The sequence below is a fragment of the Mustela putorius genome, unplaced genomic scaffold (assembly GCF_011764305.1).
Source record: "Mustela putorius furo isolate JIRA1106 unplaced genomic scaffold, ASM1176430v1.1 tig00003867_pilon_pilon_pilon, whole genome shotgun sequence".
Lineage (NCBI taxonomy): Eukaryota > Metazoa > Chordata > Mammalia > Carnivora > Mustelidae > Mustela > Mustela putorius.
The window spans coordinates 30858638-30877263 of NW_025422019.1; the positions used below are offsets into that span (position 1 = coordinate 30858638).

The 18626-nt window shown below is 50.4% G+C and overlaps 1 pseudogene; it reads left to right on the forward strand.

Annotated features, from left to right (window-relative positions):
• Positions 1–3137: 3137 nt before the first annotated feature.
• On the forward strand, positions 3138–16723 carry LOC123387917 (annotated as a pseudogene).
• The last annotated feature ends 1903 nt before the right edge of the window (positions 16724–18626 follow it).

Consider the following 18626-nt stretch of genomic DNA (forward strand, 5'->3'; position numbering starts at 1 on the left):
CTCAACCAGACCTCCTCCCTCAACTCTGCCCCTGAAAGCTCCCCTGTGGGGACTGAGCCATGTGGGCCCAGCCCGTGTTCCCAGATGGCCATGACACACACCTACCAAGAAAGTGCTCTAGACCACGGGCGCCTGCACCGGAAGACTTGCCACCCATAGCTGGCCAATTCTCATGAGCTTTCTGCCCAAATTGATATTTATTTGGGCTGAAACCTCATGAGAATTGGCTGGAAAAGGCCTGGCCAACTCGCTTCTGGCGGGGCAGGCCCTCCTGGGCCCAGCCCAGGGTCCCAAGTAGTCACAGCATTAACCCTTCAAGAAAGCCTTCTACAAGGTGGGCATACATGAGGACAAATGCCTCCCACTACTCAGCCCCCTGAGTGCCCACCCTGGCACTGGCAGTTCGGGCCTAACATACCATTAAGCCCTGTCCCTAAACCTCAGTTGGGATTTCAAGCTTTGTCCCCAAGAGTCTGTCCCTCAAGCCCTCCAGATTGTGGACCACTGAGACATACCCCAGGACTCTGCCTGCCACCTAGGTGGAAAGTGTGCCGTACAATTCTGCGCAAACCTCACAGAGTGGGAGAAACCTGCATTCTCAGCCTGAAGCCACCCACACCTTCAGCGACCCGCTGGGCTGCAAACACGGAGGTTGACGATCAGCTGGCACCTCTCCATCTTCTCTGCCCACAGAAAACTGTCCTGTGTGGGGGCCCTTGAGAGAGCCGCGTGGGCCCAGCCCTTGTTCCCAGATGGCCGCGACATGCATGCACCCAGCGAGAAAGCGCTCTAGACCACAGGCTTCAGCAACACGAATTGCCGCCCCAAGCCAGCCAATTCTCAAATCGGTATCGATTTGGGCAGAAAGCTCTTGAGAATTGGTCAGAAAACCCCAGCGAACTCGCTTCCAGAGGCAAGGAACCCCAAGGACTCTGTGTGTGCCTGGCCTGGAGTCCCAAGTGGTAGTGGACCAAACCATGCAAGAAAGCCACCACGTAGGAGAACAATGACTCCCACTACTCAGCCCCTTGGGGTGCCCGTCCCAGCGCTAGCAGATCAGGCCTGCCACATGCCTAGGCCCTGGCTCTAACCTTTGGTTGGGTCTTCAGGCTTCCGTCCCCAGGAGCCTGTCCCTCAAGCCCTCCAGATTGGGGAACCCTGAGCCACACCCCAGGACTCTGCCTGTGACCCAGGTGGAAAGTGTGCTGTTTTGGATCTGTACACGGCCCCCCCCCCGAGGTCACCCCCCACATTTGGCACCCCACTCGGCCAAAAACACGGAAGCAGGGGTCCTCACAAGAGACACATGGGCATGGCCCATGTTCCCAAATGGCCATGACACGCACTTGGTGAGAAAGCACTCTAGACCGAGGACACGAGTGCGGCCCGAATCACCATCTAATGCCGGCCAATTCTCATGAACTTTCTGCCCAAATCGATATCAATTTGGGCAGAAAGCTCTTGAGAATTGGCTAGAAAACCCCCTGCGAATTTGCTTCCGGAGTGTGGGCCCATAGGGCTAACACCTGGGTCTGGCCTGGGGTCCCGAGTGGTCACGGTCTATCCCCGCAAGAAAGCCCTCCACGAGCCAGGCACACACCAGGCCAGTGCCTTCCACTACTAAGCCCACTGGGTTGTCCGCACTAGTGCTCACAGATCAGACCTGCCATGCCCCTAGTCCCTGGCTCTAACGCTCAGTTGGGTTTTCAGGGTCCATCCCCAGGGGCCTGTCCCTGGAGTCCTCCAGATTGGGGACCCCTGAGCCACACTCCAGACTCCACCTGCCACCCAGGAGGAAACCAAGCCCTTTGGAGCTGCACAAAACCCTCAGAGTGGGAGGAGCCTGCATCTCCCCCTGAGGCCATCCCCACTTTCGGCACCCAACAGAGCCACAAACACAGAGACTGACACTCAGCTGGACCCCCTCCCTCAAATCTGTACTCGGAAAGCTACTTTCTCGGGGTCCCACATGGGAGCCGCATGGGCCCAACCCGTGTTCCCAGATCGCCGCAACAAGCACCTAGCAAGAAAGTGCTCTAGACTGTGGGCGCCAGCTCAGCCCAAATCGATGCCCAGTGCGGGCTAATTCTCACAAGCTTTCTGCCCAAATAGATATTGATTTGGGCAGAAAGCTCATGAGAATTGGCTGGAAAACCCCCGGTGAACTTGCTTCTGGCAGCGCGGACCCACATGGTTGCCGCCTGGGCCTGGCCCAGGGTCCTGAGCAGTTGCAGCCCAAACCCCGCCATAAAGCATTCTGTGAGGCAGGTGCATGCGAGGCCAATGCCTCCCACTACTCATCCCCTGGGGTGCCCATTCCGCCGCTGCTGGATCAGGCCTCCCATACCCCTAGGCCCTCACTCCAACCCTAGGTTGGGTTTTCAGCCTTCTGTCCCCAGGGGCCTGTCCCTGAGCCCTCTATATTGGGTACCCCGGAGCCACACCCTAGGAGTCTGCCTGCCACCGAGGAGGAAACTGTGCTGTTTGGAGCTGTGCAGAACTCTCAGACCAGGAGAAATCTTCTTGCCTCCCTAAGGCCACCCTAAAATTCGGCAGCTTTATTGGTCACAAACTCAGAGCATGATGTGCCTCCTGACCCTTGTCCTTGACTCACCCCCGAGGGGAGCCTGCCTCAGCACCAGCAGATTGGATCTGCTATGCCAATAAACCCTAACCATAACCCTAGGTGGCGTGGCCAGACTTCCATTCCCAGAGGCCTGGCCTCAACCCTGCCAGACTGGGGATCCCTAACACTCATGCTGGAACTCTGATGGCCACCTCGGTCACAATGTTGCCATTTGGAACTCTGCAGAACCCTCAGAGAGGGAGAAACCTTCATGCCCCCCCCAAAACAACCCCCACCACCTGTGGCCCCCTGGCCACAAAGCCACATCTGGTGCGCTGCTGAACACATGTCCACAACTCAGCCCTGGGGGGAGCCTGCTTCAGCTCCAGCAAATCGGGCCTGCCATGCCCCAAGTGACTAACCCTAACCCTAGGTGGAGTGTACAGGCTTCCTGGCCCACAAGCTTGCCAGATTGGGGACCCCTGAGTCTTACCCCAGGACTCCACCTGCCACCCAGAGTGAAAGGTGCCTTCTGGAGTTGGGCAGGACCCTCAGAGTGGGAGAAACCTGCATGTCGCCTGAGGCATCCCCAGCTTCTGCAGCCGCTCTGGACACAAACCTGGAGTCTGTCGTGCCGCCTGATGCCTGCCCTCAACTCAGCCCACCATGGAACCGGCCTCAGAACCGGCAGATCGGATCTGCCATGGCCCTAGGCCCTAACCCTAGTTTGGGTTTTCTGGCTTCAATCCCAAAAGGCCTGGCCACCCAGCCCCACAGATTAAGGACGCATCAGTGATACCCCAAGACTGTGCCCGCCACATGGGAGGAAACTGTGCCATTTGGAGGAGGAAGAAACCTGCATGCCACCCTGAGGCCACCCCCAGCTTCTGTGGACCCCCTGGACACAAACTCAGAGTCAGACATGCTGCCTGATGCCCAGCCTCAAGTCAGCCCACCAGGGAGCCTGCCTAAGTCTAACCCTAAGTCTACCTTCTGTTTTCAGGCTTCTATCCCAAGAGGCCTGGTCCCCAAACTCCCCAGATTAAGGACCCCTGAGTGACACCCTAGGAATCCAACCGCCATGTGGGAGAAAACCGTGCCATTTGGAACTCTGCAGATCCCTCAGAGAGGGAGAAACCTGCATGCCCCCCTAAAGCCACCCCCACCATCAGCGGCCCCCCTGGCCACAAACCCCAATTCTGCCACACCTCTGGATGCATTCCCTCAACTCAACCCCGAGGGAAGCCCGCCTCAGCGCCAGGGGATCAGGCCTACCATGCCCCTAGACCATAACCCTAAGTTGTGTTTTTGGGCTTCCTTCCCAAGGGACCTGTCCCCCAAGCTCTCTAGATCGGGAACCCTGGAGCCACACCATAGGAGTCCGTCTGCCACCCAGCAGGAAACCAGTCCATTTGGAGCTGTGCAGAGCCCTCAGAGCCAGAGAAACCTGCATGCCCCCCCCCCGAGGCTCCCCCATGTTCTGCAGGCCCCGGCAACAAACCTGGAGCCTGATACACTGCCTGACCCCATCTTCATCTCAGCTCCTCAGGCAACCCACCTCAGCACCAGCAGTTCGGGCCTGCCACATGCCTGGCTCAACTCTCTTCAGGAAACCCTGTAGACTCTAGACAGACCTCTAGACAGACAGGAACTCCCCTGTCTGCCACAAAGTTCTGGGATCCTCCTTCCTTCTTCTAAATTTACACTGGCCCAAGGCTTTCATGAGAAAGGGAGAAGGCTACCTCCTGAATGCTTAACACCGCCTTTCCTCTTCTGTCCTATTTCTCTCCACTTTCCTTTCTACCTGGGCAAACTGTAAGTAACAAATCAATGGAACATGTACATGTTCTGACATCTGAATCTTTTGTGGCAGCTTCCTGAGGACTTCTTAGGCAATCAGAAACTAGTGTACCTACCACAGTGTGTTTGAAAATGATCATCCACAGAACAGGAGAGCGAAAATCACTCCATTTTCACCTCACTCTTCATGAAGTAGAACATGGTCTTCTTTTCTTCATTGACTTCAATTCCAATTCTTTCCCATGCTGTGATAGTTCCTTTGCTTCAGGGGAAGGATTCCATGATTCTTCACCTGCATAGAACACCCAGAGCTCATCATAACAAATACCCTCCCTAGGAGCCATCACACATTTAACATTTCCCCCTACACCCTGCTCTCTAGAGCTTGTGCTCTAAGGTTGAGTCTGTTTCCTCGTTGACCTATCTTTCTCCCCTCACTATGTTCATCTGTTTTCTTTGAGAAATTCCACAGCAGTCAAGTCATAGGGTATTGGTCTTGTCCTACTGATTTTGCTTAGCTTAATCCACCTAGATCCATCCACATCTTTGCAGATGGTAAGATTTCATTCTTTTTGAAGCTGGGTCCTATTCCATTTAGAAGATGTGGGAAATCATATATATATATATATATATATATATATATATATATATTCATCAGTGAATGGACATTGGGATTCCCTCCATCGTTTCGCTATGTTTGATAATGGTACTGTAAATATCACAGTGTTTGTACCCCATTGAATGTGCATTTTTGTGCCCTTTGGGAAAATACCTAGGAGGGCAACTGCTAGATCCTAGGGTTGTTCAGTTTTAAGCTTTTGGAGGAACCACAATTCTCTTTTCCAGAGTGGCTGCAATAGCCCGCAAGCCCACCAACAGTGCAGGAGCGTTCTGCTTTAAGCAAAACATTCCCTGCCAGCAATTTCCTAAGGAGGAAATGGGAAACCTGTGGGATAACCTGACTCACCCAACGTGAGGCAAGCAGTCACAGAAATTCACCCCAGCTTTCCTGACACCAAGCCCCTTGAAGCCACCAGAATGCCTTTATCCAGGGGAATTCCCAAAGATTCTCCTTCTGACTTCACCACCTATGAAACTGCAGAGAAAAACTGAGTGAAATTAGAAAGTCAAGCTTCCCTTTTAAAGCTCCCAAGGCTCCTTGGAATCCTTTTGAATTTTCCCTCTGCCCTCATTGGAACTCTTTGGAGGAAAAGAAACTATTAGGATACATCACCTCTGACAAAGGACAAGACATCATCCAAGTCTCTATCTGACCACAAACAGCCACCTAATTCTAGATGTCTGCCATTCCACCACAGCCTAGGCCCAATGGAATAAACGCTGTTAGATGAAGAAAACACACACCAAGTCAGTCTCATCTCCCCTTTCTAATCCAAGGGATTGGCTAGGAAAGAGGTGTTCCAAATACCTTTGTAAGCCAGAAATAGAGAAAATGGGATCCCCTGCCATGGGCTCCCTGCAGGGAAACTCAGGAGCTCTGGCACCCACTCTAGATTGCTTCAGTTTGACTTTGTGGCTCCACTGGAGACAAGAAAAAAGCCCAGGAGATTTGGGGTGAAAGAGAAGTTTTACCTCCGGTCCTGGCATGGATGTGACATTGCGCCCATTGCGCCTGCTATTTTCTCTGAACACTGACGTCCTGGGACAAGCTGCACGACTGACTCAGACGCTGATTTCAAAACGTCAGGTCTTGGGGCGCCTGGGTGGCTCAGTGGGTTAAGCTGCCGCCTTCGGCTCAGGTCATGATCTCAGGGTCCTAGGATCGAGTCCCGCATCGGGCTTTCTGCTCGGCAGGGAGCCTGCTTCCCTCTCTCTCTCTCTCTCTCTGCCTGCCTCTCCGTCTACTTTCTCTCTGTCAAATAAATAAATAAAATCTTAAAAAAAAAAAAAAAAAAACTTCAGGTTTCGTGGAGCCAGGGTGAGGAAGGGTTGTCAGGCGGGGATAAGCAGGCTCCTCCTACGTGAAGCCTGCACACCTGCTCCAATTCCTGGGAGGAGGAGAGACACATGCTTGCTTCTTAAGTGGTCATTAACTCACTTCTAAAGCTGACCAATGCCCTTGTCCTTTTTGGAGAAGCAAAAATACTCTTCCAAACAAACACTCAACTCCTCACTTCCAAACGCTGCATGAGTCGGGTTTGATGCCCCCCTCCCCGCCCCCGGATCCAGAGCCCCACCGGGAGGACCCTCCTGAACCATCCTGACTGCACATTACTTCCAAACCTGGGGAAACAGGGCATAACGCTGAGTGGGGGCCTGGCTCCACGGTTTGTTACCACCACTCCTCAGCCTGGAGAAGCAGAGACTGTATAGCTCACCACTCCCTCCTGTAAATACAAGCTGCAGTGCCTCACCTTTCAGGGTCTTTCACCCAGCACCTCACCACCACCGTCGTCAGACCCGACAAGCTGCACTGACTCCTCTTAAGGCTTGTTTCCCACTGCAGCTCGACACTGCCTCCAGTGGTGGCAAGCAGCATTGCCATGCCGTCCAGGGACTCTCGCACCACAGCTCACCACTCCCTCCAGTGGCCTGAACCGGCACTGCTGGGCCTTCCATAGACTAATGCAGCTCCCAACCCCTCCACAGGTCTAAAGCCACATTGGCACTGTCCCTCCAGATTGGGGAATACTGAGCCACACCCCATGACTCCACTTGTCACCCAGGAGGAAACATACCATGTCAAGCTTCACAGAACCCACAGCAGAGGAGAAAGCTGCATGACCCCCTGATGACACCCACACTTTGGTGAACACCCTGGCTCTAAATCCGGAGCCTGACACCCAGTCTGACCACCGCTCTTATCTCAGCTACCCTGGAATCCCGCCTCAGCACCAGCAGATTGGGCCTGCCATGTCCCTAGGCCCTAACCTTGCCCTAGCTTGGGTTTCAGGTTCCTGTCCCCAGAAGCCTGGTCCCCAAGCCTTCCAGATTGGGCACCTCTGAGCCACACTCGAGAACTCTGCCTGCCACCCAGGGCAAAACCGTGTCGTTTGGAGGTGCGCAGAACCCTCAGCGTGGAAGAAATCAGCATGTGCCATGAGGATACCCCCAACCTCAGCAGACACACTGGCTACAAACCCAGAGTCTGATACTCTATCTGAACCATACCCTCCCCTCAGCCTCCCAGGATCCCAGCTTGGCACCGGCAGATCCACCAGCTATGCCCCTAGGTCCTAACCCTAACCCTGGGTTGGGTTTTTAGGCTTCCATCTCCAGAGGCCTGGTTCCCAAGCCCCTACTTTGAGGACCACTGAGTCACAGCACAGGAGTCTACCTGCCACTCAAGAAGAAACTATGCTGTTTGGAGCTGAGCAGAACCCTCAGCAGAGGAGAAACCTGCATGAGACATGAAGACACCCCCAAATTGACGGACACACTGGCTACAAACCCAGAACCTGATACCCTGTCTGAACCACACCCTCCACTCAGCCCCCCTGGAATCCCACCTCAGCAATGGCAGATCTGGCCTTCTATGGCCCTAGGCCCTAAACTTAACCCTAGATTGGGTTTTCAGTCTCTGTCCCCAGAGGGCTGGCCCTTAAGCCCTCCATGAGGACCCCTGAGTCACACCCCAGGAGTCTGCCTGCTACCCAGGAAGAAACGGTGCCATTTGGAGCTATACAGATCCCTCAGGTCAGGAGAAACCTGCTTGTACCCCTGAGGCCACCCCCACCTTCAGCAGCTCTCCTGGCTATAAACCCAGGCCTGACACCCCAACTGAAACCCTCCCTCCATTTAGCACTCTTGGGATCCCATTTCAGCACCAACAGATCAGGCCTGCCATGCACCTAGTCACTAACCCTAATAATCCTAGGTTGGGTTTTTAGGCATCCATTCCCTGAGACCTGACCCCCAGGCCCTCCAGTTTGGGATCTCTGAGCCACATCGCAGGATTCCACCTGTCACCAAGGAGGAAACTGTGCTGTTTGGAGCTGCAAGGGAGAAACCTGCATGCCCCCCTGAGGACACCCCCACCTTCAGCAGACACCCTGGCTCTAAATCCAGAACCTGACTCCCCCACTGATCACTGCCCTCCACTCAGCCACAGGGGGATACCGCCTCAGCATCATCATATCAGGCCTGCCATGCCTCTATGCCCTAACCCTATCCCTACATTAGGTTTTCAAATTCCATCCCCAGAGACCTGGTCCCCAAGCCCTCCACATTAGGCATGCCTGAGTCACACCCCCAAAGTCAGGCTGCCACTCAGGAGGAAACGGTGCCCTTTGGAGCTAAAAGAAAAAAACACAAAAAACAAAAAACAAACAAACAAACAAAAAACCCAACAACCCTCAGAGTGGGAATCATCTATCTGTATGCCCCCTGAGGACACCCCCACAATCAGTGGTGACTCTGATCATAAACCCGGATCCTGATGCCCCATCTAACCCCGACTTCCACTCACTGCCCCTGGGATGCTGCTTCAGCACCAGCAGAATGGGCTTCCCATGCCCCAGGCACTAACCCTAAGCCTAGGTTGGGTTTTCAGGCTTCCATCCCCTGAGACCTGACCCCCAGGCCCTCCAGTTTGGGGACCTCTGAGCAATACCCCAGGACTCTGCCTGCCACCAGGGAGAAACCATCCCTTTTAGAGTGGCACAAAACACGCAGCGAGGGAGAAATCTGCATGTCCCCCTGAGAACACCCTTCACCTTCGGGAGAAACCCTGGCTCTATATCTGGAGCCTGATGTCCCTTCTGACCCCACTCTCCACTCAATGCCCTGGGGATCCACCTCAGTACCAGCAGATCGGGCCTGCCATGCCCCCAGTCCCTAATCTTACCCTAATTTGTGTTTCAGGCTTCTATCCCCAGAGGCCTGGCTGTGACGCCATCCAGACTGGGGACCTCTGAGCCACACTCCAGAACTCTGCTTGCCACCCAGGAGGAAACTGTGTCATTTGGAGCTGCATGGAACCCTCAGCGTGGGAGAAACCTGCATGCTCCCCTGAAGCCACCCCCACAATCGGTGCTACCCCCTGGACCAGTAACCCCAAGCCTAAAGATCAGCCTGACCCCCTCTCTGAACTCTGTCTCTGAGAGCTAGCCTCAGTGGGAGCCCATAGGGCAGCCGCGTGGGCTGGCCCTTGATCCAGGACAGTCGCAAAACACACCTATTGAGAAAGCGCTCCCAACACTTGGTATGCTCCTGGCCTGAATCGCTGCCGAACGCCAGCCAAGTCTCATGAGATTTCTGCCCAGATGGATATTGATTTGACAGAAAGCTTGTGAGAATTGGCCAGAACCAGCAGCAATCTCACTTCCAGTGGTAGGTCCTTCAGGGGAGTCGACTGGACCTGGCCCGTGGTCCAGAGTGGTTGCAGGCCAAAGCCCTGTGAGAAAGCAACCTAAACACCAGCCCACACAGGGCCCAGATCGCCTCAAATGCCGACCAACATGCCCTCCGACTAGCCCCCAGGGGAGCCCACCTCAGGGCTGGCAGATCTGGACTGCTATGCCCCTAGACCCTAACGCTAACCCTGGGTTGGGTTTTCAGACTTCCATCCGTTGAGACCTGACCCCAGGCCCTCTAGTTTGGGGACCTCTGAGCCACATCCCAGGACTCCACTTGTCACCCAGGAAGAAATCGTGCCTCCTAGAGATGCACAAAACCCACAGCAAGGGAGAAACCTGCATGACCTCCGAGGAGACCCCCAACTTCGGTGACACCCTGGCTCTAAATCCAGACCCCGATGCCCTGTGAGACAAGCGCCCTCCACTCAGCCACCCCAGGATCCCACCTCAGCACCAGCAGATTGGGCCTCCCACGCCCCTAGGTCTTAACCATAACCCTAAGTTGGTTCAGGCTTTAGTCCCAGAAGCCTGGCCGCAAGCCCTCCAGACTGGGGACCTCTGAGCCACAGCAAAGACTCCACATGCCACCCAGGAGGAAACCATGCCCTTTGAAGATGCACATAACCCTCAGCACAGGAGAAACCAGCATGTGCCCTTGAGGACACCCCCAACTCGGTGGACACACTGGCTACAACCCCAGAGCCTGACGCCCTTTCTGAACCACTCCCTCCACTCGCCCCCCTGGAATTCTGCCTCAGCACTGGTAGATTGGGTCTGCTATGCCCTTAGGCCCTAACCCTAACCCTGGGTTGGGTTTTCTGGCTTCTGTCCTCAGATGCCTCCCCAAGCCCTCTAGATTGAGGACCCCTGAATCACACCCGGGAGTCCACCTGCCAAATAAGAAGAAACCATGCCATTTGGAGCTGTGCAGAACCCTCAATGAGGGAGAAATCTGCATGTCCCATGAGGACACCCCCAACTTCAGCAGATGTACTGGCTACAAACCCAGCGCCTGATGCTCTGTCTGAACTATACCCTCAAATCAGCCCCCTGGGGATCCTGCCTCAACACTGGCAGATCAGACCTGTTATGCCCCTAGGCCCTAACCCTAACCCTAGATTGGGTTTTCAGGCTTCCATCCCCTGAGGCTTATTACCCAAGCCCTCCAGATTGAGGGCCCCTGAGTCACACCCCTGGAGTTTGCCTGCCACACAGGAAGAAACTCTGCCATTCAGAGCTGCGGAGATCCCTCAGTGCAGGAAAAACCTGCATGCACCCCTGAGGCACCCCCACCTTCAGCTGTCCCCCGGCTATAAACGCAGGCCTGACACCCCATTTGAAACCCTCCCTCCACTCAGCACTCCTGGCATCCCACATCAGCACCAACAGAACGGACCTGACATGCCCTAGTCACTAATCCTAAACCTAGCTTGGGTTTTAAGGCTTCCATCCCCTGATACCTGACACCCAAGCCCTCAAGTTTGGGGACCTCTGAACCACACCTCCGGACTCTGCCTGGCACCCAGGAGGAAACCATGCCATTTGGAGCTGCACAAAACCTTCAGCGAGGGAGAAACCTGCATGCCCCCAGAGGACAACCCCAACTTTGGCGGACACCCTGACTCTAAATCTGGACCCTGACACCCCGTCTGACTCCTGCCATCCACTCAGCCCCCCAGGGATACCGCCACAGTATCGGCATATCCAGGCCTGCCATGCCTCTAGGCAATAGCCCTAACCCTTGCTTGGGTTTTAGGCTACCGTCCCCAGAATCCTGACCCACAAGCCCTCCAGGTTGGGGACCTCTGAGCTACACTCCAGGAATCTGCCTGCCACCCAGGAGGAAACCGGGCCATCTGGAGTTGCGCTCAACCTCATTACAGGAGAAACTTGCATGCCCCCCTGACAACACCCCCAACTTCAGTGGACACACTGGCTACAAACCCATAGCCTTACGCCCTTTCTGTCCCATGCCCTCCACTCTGCCTCCTGAGGATTCCACCTCAGTACTGCAGATCAGGCCTCCTATCCCCCTAGGCCCTAACCTTAACCCTAGGTTTGGTTTTCAGGTTTCCATCCAGAAGTCCTGGTCCCCAAGCCCTCCAGGTTGAGTACCCCTGAGTCACACCCAAGAGTCTGCCTGCCACCAGCAGAAACCATGCCATTTAGAACTACACAGATCCCTCAGCGCAGGAGAAACCTGCTTGCCCCTTGAGGCCACCCTGCCTTTTGTAGCCCCCCGCTATAAATCCAGGCCTGACTCTCCATCTGAAAACCGCCTTCCACCCAGTGCCCCTGGGATCCTGCTTCAGCACTGACAGAATGGGCCTGTCATGGCCCTAAGCCCTAACCCTAACCCTAGGTTGAATTTACAGACTTCTGTCCCCAGAGACCTGGTCCCCAAGCCTCCAAATTGAGGACCCCTGAACCATACCTCAGGAGTCCACCTGCCACCCAGGAGGAAGCTGTGCCCTTTGGAGCCATGCACAGCCCTCAGCCTGAGAGAAATCTGCATGCCACCCTGAGGCCACCCCCACCTTGGGCACCCCCTGGGGCCACAAACACAGCCTGATGCTCAGCCTGACCCCCTTCCTCAACTCTTGCTGCCTAGGAACTCGCCTCAGCAGGGTCCTCAGGGGAGCTGCGTGGGCCAGCCTGTGGTCACAGAGGGCCAGCCTGTGGTCACAAAACCCAAGGTTGGATTTTCTAGGTCACACGCACCTAGAAAGAAAGAGTGCCTAACACCTATCAGAATCGCCACACAACGCTGGCCAATTCTCAGGAGTTTGCCCAAATGATATCAATTTTGGCAGAAAGCTTGTGAGAGTTGGCCTGAGACCCCTGCCGAGCTCGCTTCTGGTGGCAGGGGCTTTCAGGAGCGCCGTCTGCGTGTGGCCCGAGTTCTGGAGTGGTGGAGGTCTGAACCCTGTAAGAAAGTGCTCTAAAGGCCAGGTGCAAAGGTGGACTGAGTCACCTTAGAATGCCGGCCAGCACCGCCCTCTCTTCCGCCCCCTGGGCAGCCGCCTCAGCGCTGGCAGTTCAGGCCTGCCATGCCCCTAGGCCCTAACCCTAACCCTAGGGTTAGGGTTTTCAGGCTTCCACCCCCTGAGACCTGACCTCCAGGCCCTCCAGGTTGGGGACCTTTAAGCCACACCCCAGGAGTTGGCCTGCCACCCAGGAGGAAACTGTGACATTTGGAGATGCGAAAAACCCTCAGAGCAGGAGAAATATTCATGTCCCCTGAGGACACCCATAAGTTCAGCAGCGAGCCTAACCACAAAACCAGATCCTGACTCCCCATCTGACCCTGCCCTCCACTTAGCCCCCCGGGGATGCCACCTCACCACCAGCAGATCGGGCCTGCCATACCCCGAGTCCTTAACCTTAACCCAAGGTTGGGTTTTCAGGCTTCCATCCCCAGAGGCCTGGCCCTCATGTCCTCAAGATTGGGAACCCTTAGATGGGGGACACAAAAATGATGGATAGATATCCATTGTTCATGGATGAAAAAAAATTAATATTGTTTTAATGTCCTTAGTCCCCTATAGCCATCTATAGATTCAGTAAAATATCTATCAAAATTCTAGTGGCATTTTTCATAGAAGTTTTAAAAATCCTATAATTCATCTGGAACTCCAAAGGAATGTGAATTAGCCAAAACAATCTTGAGGGGAAAAGAAAAAGTCCTGGAGACATTATACTACCCGATTTCAAAATACGCTCTAAAGCCGGAGAAGTCAGAACAGTATGGTGTAAAAACAGACACTGGGCAAATGGAACAGAATGAAGAGCCCAGAAATAAATCCAAACATTTATGGTCAATTGATCTTTAGCAAGTTACCAAGAACACACAATGAGAAGGAGAGTTTCTTCAATAAATGCTATTGGGAAAACCAGTTAGCCACATACAGAATAATGAAATCAAACCCTATTGAGAACTCTATAAACAAAATATCAACTCAAAATGGGTTAAAGACGGGCATGTGGGTGACTCAGTCAATTAAGAGGCTGCCTTCAGCTCAGGTCATGATCTCGAGGTCCTGGAGTCCAGCCCTGAGTTAGGCTTCCTTCTCAGTGGGAATCTACTTCTTCTCCCTCTGCCCCTTCCCACCATTCATGCTCTCTCTCGTCCTCTCTTTCAAACAAATAAATAAAATCCAAAATGTGTTAAAGACTTAACTGCACTACCCCAAACTATAAAACTACTGGAAGGAAACATGGGGGAAAACTTCTTGATACCCCTCTTCTCAGTGATGTTTTTGGACATGACACCAAAGCACCAGCATTAGAAGCAAAAAACAAATGAGATTACACCAAACCAAAAACCTTCACAACAAAGAAAACAATTACCAGAGTGAAGAGACAACCCATCGAATAGGAGAAAATATTTGCAAACCACACATCTTATGAAGGGTTAATATCCAAAATACATAAGGAAGTTAGACAACTCAATAGCAAGAAAACAAATAATCCAATTTTAAAATGGACAAATAAAATAGAGAGCCCAGAAATAGACCATACAAAAATTGACAATTAACTTATGAAAAAGAGACAAGAACATACACTGGGGAAAGGACAGTCTCTTTAGTAAATCGTGTTGGAAAAACTGAGGAGCCACATGCAAAAGAATGAAACGACTACTATTTGACACCATATACAAAAATTAGCTCAAAACAGATTATAGACATGAGGGGTAACTGGCTGGCTCAGTTGGTGGAATATGTGACTCTTGATCTCAGGGTTGTGATGTAGAGCCCCATACTGGGTGTCCTTGTTCCCAGGACCCTGAGATCATGACCTGAGACAAAGGCAGAGGCTTTAACCCACTGAGTCACCCAGGCGCCCCTGGATTGAAGATTTGATGTAAGGCTTAAGACTATAAAACTCTGAGAAGAAAACACAGGCAATAAACTCCTAGACATGCATCTCAACAGTGGCAAAAAAGCAAAAATAAAGAAGTGTGAGTGCATCAAACTAAAAAGCTTCTGCACAGGAAAGGAAACCATCAGCAAAATGAAAAGGGAATCTATGGAATGGGAGAAAATATTTGTAAATAATATATCCGATAAGGGGTTAATATCAAAATATATAGAGAACACACACAAATAAATAGGAAAAAACTCAAACAATATGATTAAAAAGTGGGTAGAAGATTTGAATAGACATTTTCCAAAGAAGACACATCATTGGCCAACAGGTACATGAAAAGAGGCTCAACATCACTCATCATCAGGGAAACGCAAATCAAAACCTCAAAGAGATCTTACCTCACACCCAAGAAATAACAAGTGTTGGCAGGATATGGAGAAAAGGGAACCCTTGTGCACTGTTGGTGGAGAAGTAAACTGGTATAGCCACTCTGGAAAACAGTATGGAGGGTCTTCTAAATCTAAAAAATAGAACTATCCAACAATTCAGCAATTCTTCTTCTGGACATTTATCCAAAGAAAATGAGAACACTAATTCAAAAAGATAACTGCACTTCTACGTTCTGTGCAGCATCTTTTCAATAGCTAAGATATGGAAACAACATAAGTGTTCTTCAGTGACAAAGAAAATGTGTCTCTCACACACACACACACACACACACACGAATACTATTTAACCATAAGAAAGAATGAAATCTTATAATTAGTGACAACATGGATGGATTTTGAGGGTGTCAAGCTAAATGAAATAAGACAGAGAAAGAAATACCTTATGATCTCATTTGTTATGTGAAACTAAATAAAAACAAACCAAGCCTATAGATACAGAGAATGGATAAGTGGTTGCCACAGGCAGGGGGCGGAGTGTGGGAGAAGTAGGTGAGAAGGGCCCAAAGTTACCATTTCCAGTTGTAAAATAAATAAGTTATGGGGGTATAATGTACAGCATGGTGATGATAATGAAATACTGTATAGCATATTTAAAGTTACTAAGAGTCCTTAAATATTTATAAAATTTATAAATATGTTTATAAAATATACATTATAATAACAATGCATGCTGACAGATGTTTACTAGACTTAGTATGATGATCATTTTGCAATATATACAAGTGTCCAGTCATTATGTTGTACACCTGGAACTAATATAATATAAATGTCAATTATACCTTATTTAAAAAAAAAAAAGAAACAAGAAAGAAAGAAACCAAATTCATCTACAGAATGAACACAATCCTTACCAGAATCTGAGATGACTTCTTTGTAGAAGTTGACAAACTGATTCTAAAATTCACATGGAGTTGCATGGGACCCCATATAGCCAAAACAGTCTTGAAAAATAAGAATAAAGTAAGTAGATAGCCTCGCTGGCATCCCAGCTGGCTATTGCTCTGTAGAACGCATAGATTTGGTCACAGCTGAAAAAAGTTTGCATGAAACTAATGGGAAACGTATTCTAGGAGACACACCTGCAAAACATTTTAAACTAAACTCTGCCACTTACAGAAATAACCAGATAATAGCCCTGGGTACTCCCATTTTGGGGTGGGGTTGAGGGGGATAGTGGTATGTGGTATGGCTGATCGCCAGCATCCGCCTGTCCTGTTGAAGAGACAATGTGGTTTTGAATCAGACAGGTTATGTCTAAGGGTTTTGGTTTTATGGAGTTCATGGATGAACTTGTACAGAAGCAAACCCCGACAGGATGCCAGGGAACAGTGGGACTGGGGTCCAAACCAGTGCTTCTGAGTGCAGCAGTCACTAAAGGGAGCTATGTGAAGCCAGTGAAATATAATCAGTTGTCCATTTGTAGCTAAAACCAGTGTTTCCAGCAGTACCAGACTACCATGCCTAGTGGAGTTATGACTAGAACACAGGCAACAGCAGCTACAGTTACTCCTCAAACGACTATCCCCAAAGCTGGACATGGACATAGGAAGAAGTTGAAGGTAATGCCCCCAGTGACCCCAGGCCAGAGCTCAGTGTGGCCGAGGCCAACAAGGAGTTCATGGAACAGAGAAAGGAGCAGTATGTTCACTGGTAGTCTCTGTACAGTGTGTCTTCAGAGACCCCACCATGACATAGCCACGACAAAAGACTAGCCAGAATGAACGATGTAAGGGAGAAGACAGAATCCTTTTCAAACAAATTGTTGTGAGAACTTTTACCTTTTTCAGAAATACGATTTTTGAATAGTCAGTGATCAACTATTCCTTAAATTATGACTATTCCTGCAATACTGCTCTTTTCATTTGATATTGAACCATTTCATTTGAGTTTGAAAGCCAAAGGACCACCCACTATTGAAGAGGACTGAGCAAGGATGATATTTGTATTTTTTAGAACAAGAATTATTTAACCAGATAGGGCTACCCACATTCCTGGGGATAAAGACAGTTTAGGATTATTAGCCAAAATGGATCATGTGATTCAAACAGTTACTAATACTCAGGTTTAGAGCCTTCTCAGGTGACAGGCATTGTAAATCATTAAGATTACCGTCAAAATACCTGGGTTACGTGCCATATGTCAAAGAGTGGGCAATCTCATCTGTGGCATTTCAGGTAACCATCCATGTACAAGCCCTCCAACCCCACTCTTGTGTTTCTTGTCCTTAATTATATAAATTCATTAAGCAAGTATAAATTTATAAAAAGAGAATTCAGGAAACCAGGACTTGATGATTTGCAAAATTCTCAACATATCTAGATTGTGTGATAAAATAATGAGGCTCATCCGATGACCAAAATTGAATGGACCTAGGAGAGGATGTGGAGTGGGTAAGGTGAAGAACTGAATTTGGAATATTAGAGGTGAGAAGAAGAGCCCATCTCTGTATGGTGGGCAAACCACATTCTCGGGGCTGTTACTGAACCACTGCTCCACTGCAGCTGCTTTAGTGTTCCCTTGGGAGGCTAGAGCTTTCCAGTGGGAATAAGGTGAACTTAATTACCACTATGTCATCTCTGTTACTTAGGAATCACTGAGTACCTGTGGGATGATTGAAGAAAAACCCTTGAGTTTCAATTTGTGCCAGTAATTTAATACCACACAGTGGTGAAATGCTTGGCTTTGGTTTAGTATTAAAGGTTTTAGATAAAGTCAACACTGGTATTACTAAGAAAGTGGAAACTCATTATTCTTTAATAAAGTCTTCCCTTTCATTTCCTCACTAAAGTATGCTGACAAATTCAAAATGATTCACTTGTCTGTCAGGTGATAATATCTCTGAATTTTGAAAGTGCTTATGTCACTTATAATCTCAACTTTGAACTGCACTGTTCAAAGATGAGAAAATTTATAAGATACCAACTTTCTTAAAATGCTCCATATCACTCAGCATCAGGGAAATACAAATCAAAACCACAATGAGATATCACCTCACACCAGTCAGAATGGCTAAAATTGACAAGTCAGGAAATGACAGATGCTAGCGAGGATGTGGAGAAAGGGGAACCCTCCTACACTGTTGGTGGGAATGCAAGCTGGTGCAACCACTCTGGAAAACAGCATGGAGATTGCTCAAATTGTTGAAAATAGAACTACCCTATGACCCAGCAATTGCACTACTGGGTATTTACCCTAAAGATACAAACGTAGTGATCCGAAGGGGCACGTGCACCCGAATGTTTATAGCAGCAATGTCCACAATAGCCAAACTATGGAAAAAACCTAGATGTCCATCAACAGATGAATGGATCAAGAAGATGTGGTATATATACACAATGGAATACTATGCAGCCATCAAAAGAAATGAAATCTTGCCATTTGTGACGACGTGGATGGAACTAGAGGGTATCATGCTTAGCGAAATAAGTTAATCAGAGAAAGACAACTATCATATGATCTCCCTGATATGAGGAAGTGGAGATGCAACATGGGGGATTAAGGGGGTAGGAGAAGAATCAATGAAACAAGATGGGATTGGGAGGGAGACAAACCATAAGTGACTCTTAATCTCACAAAACAGACTGAGGGTTGCTGGGGGAACAGGGGTTGGGAGAGGGGGGTGGG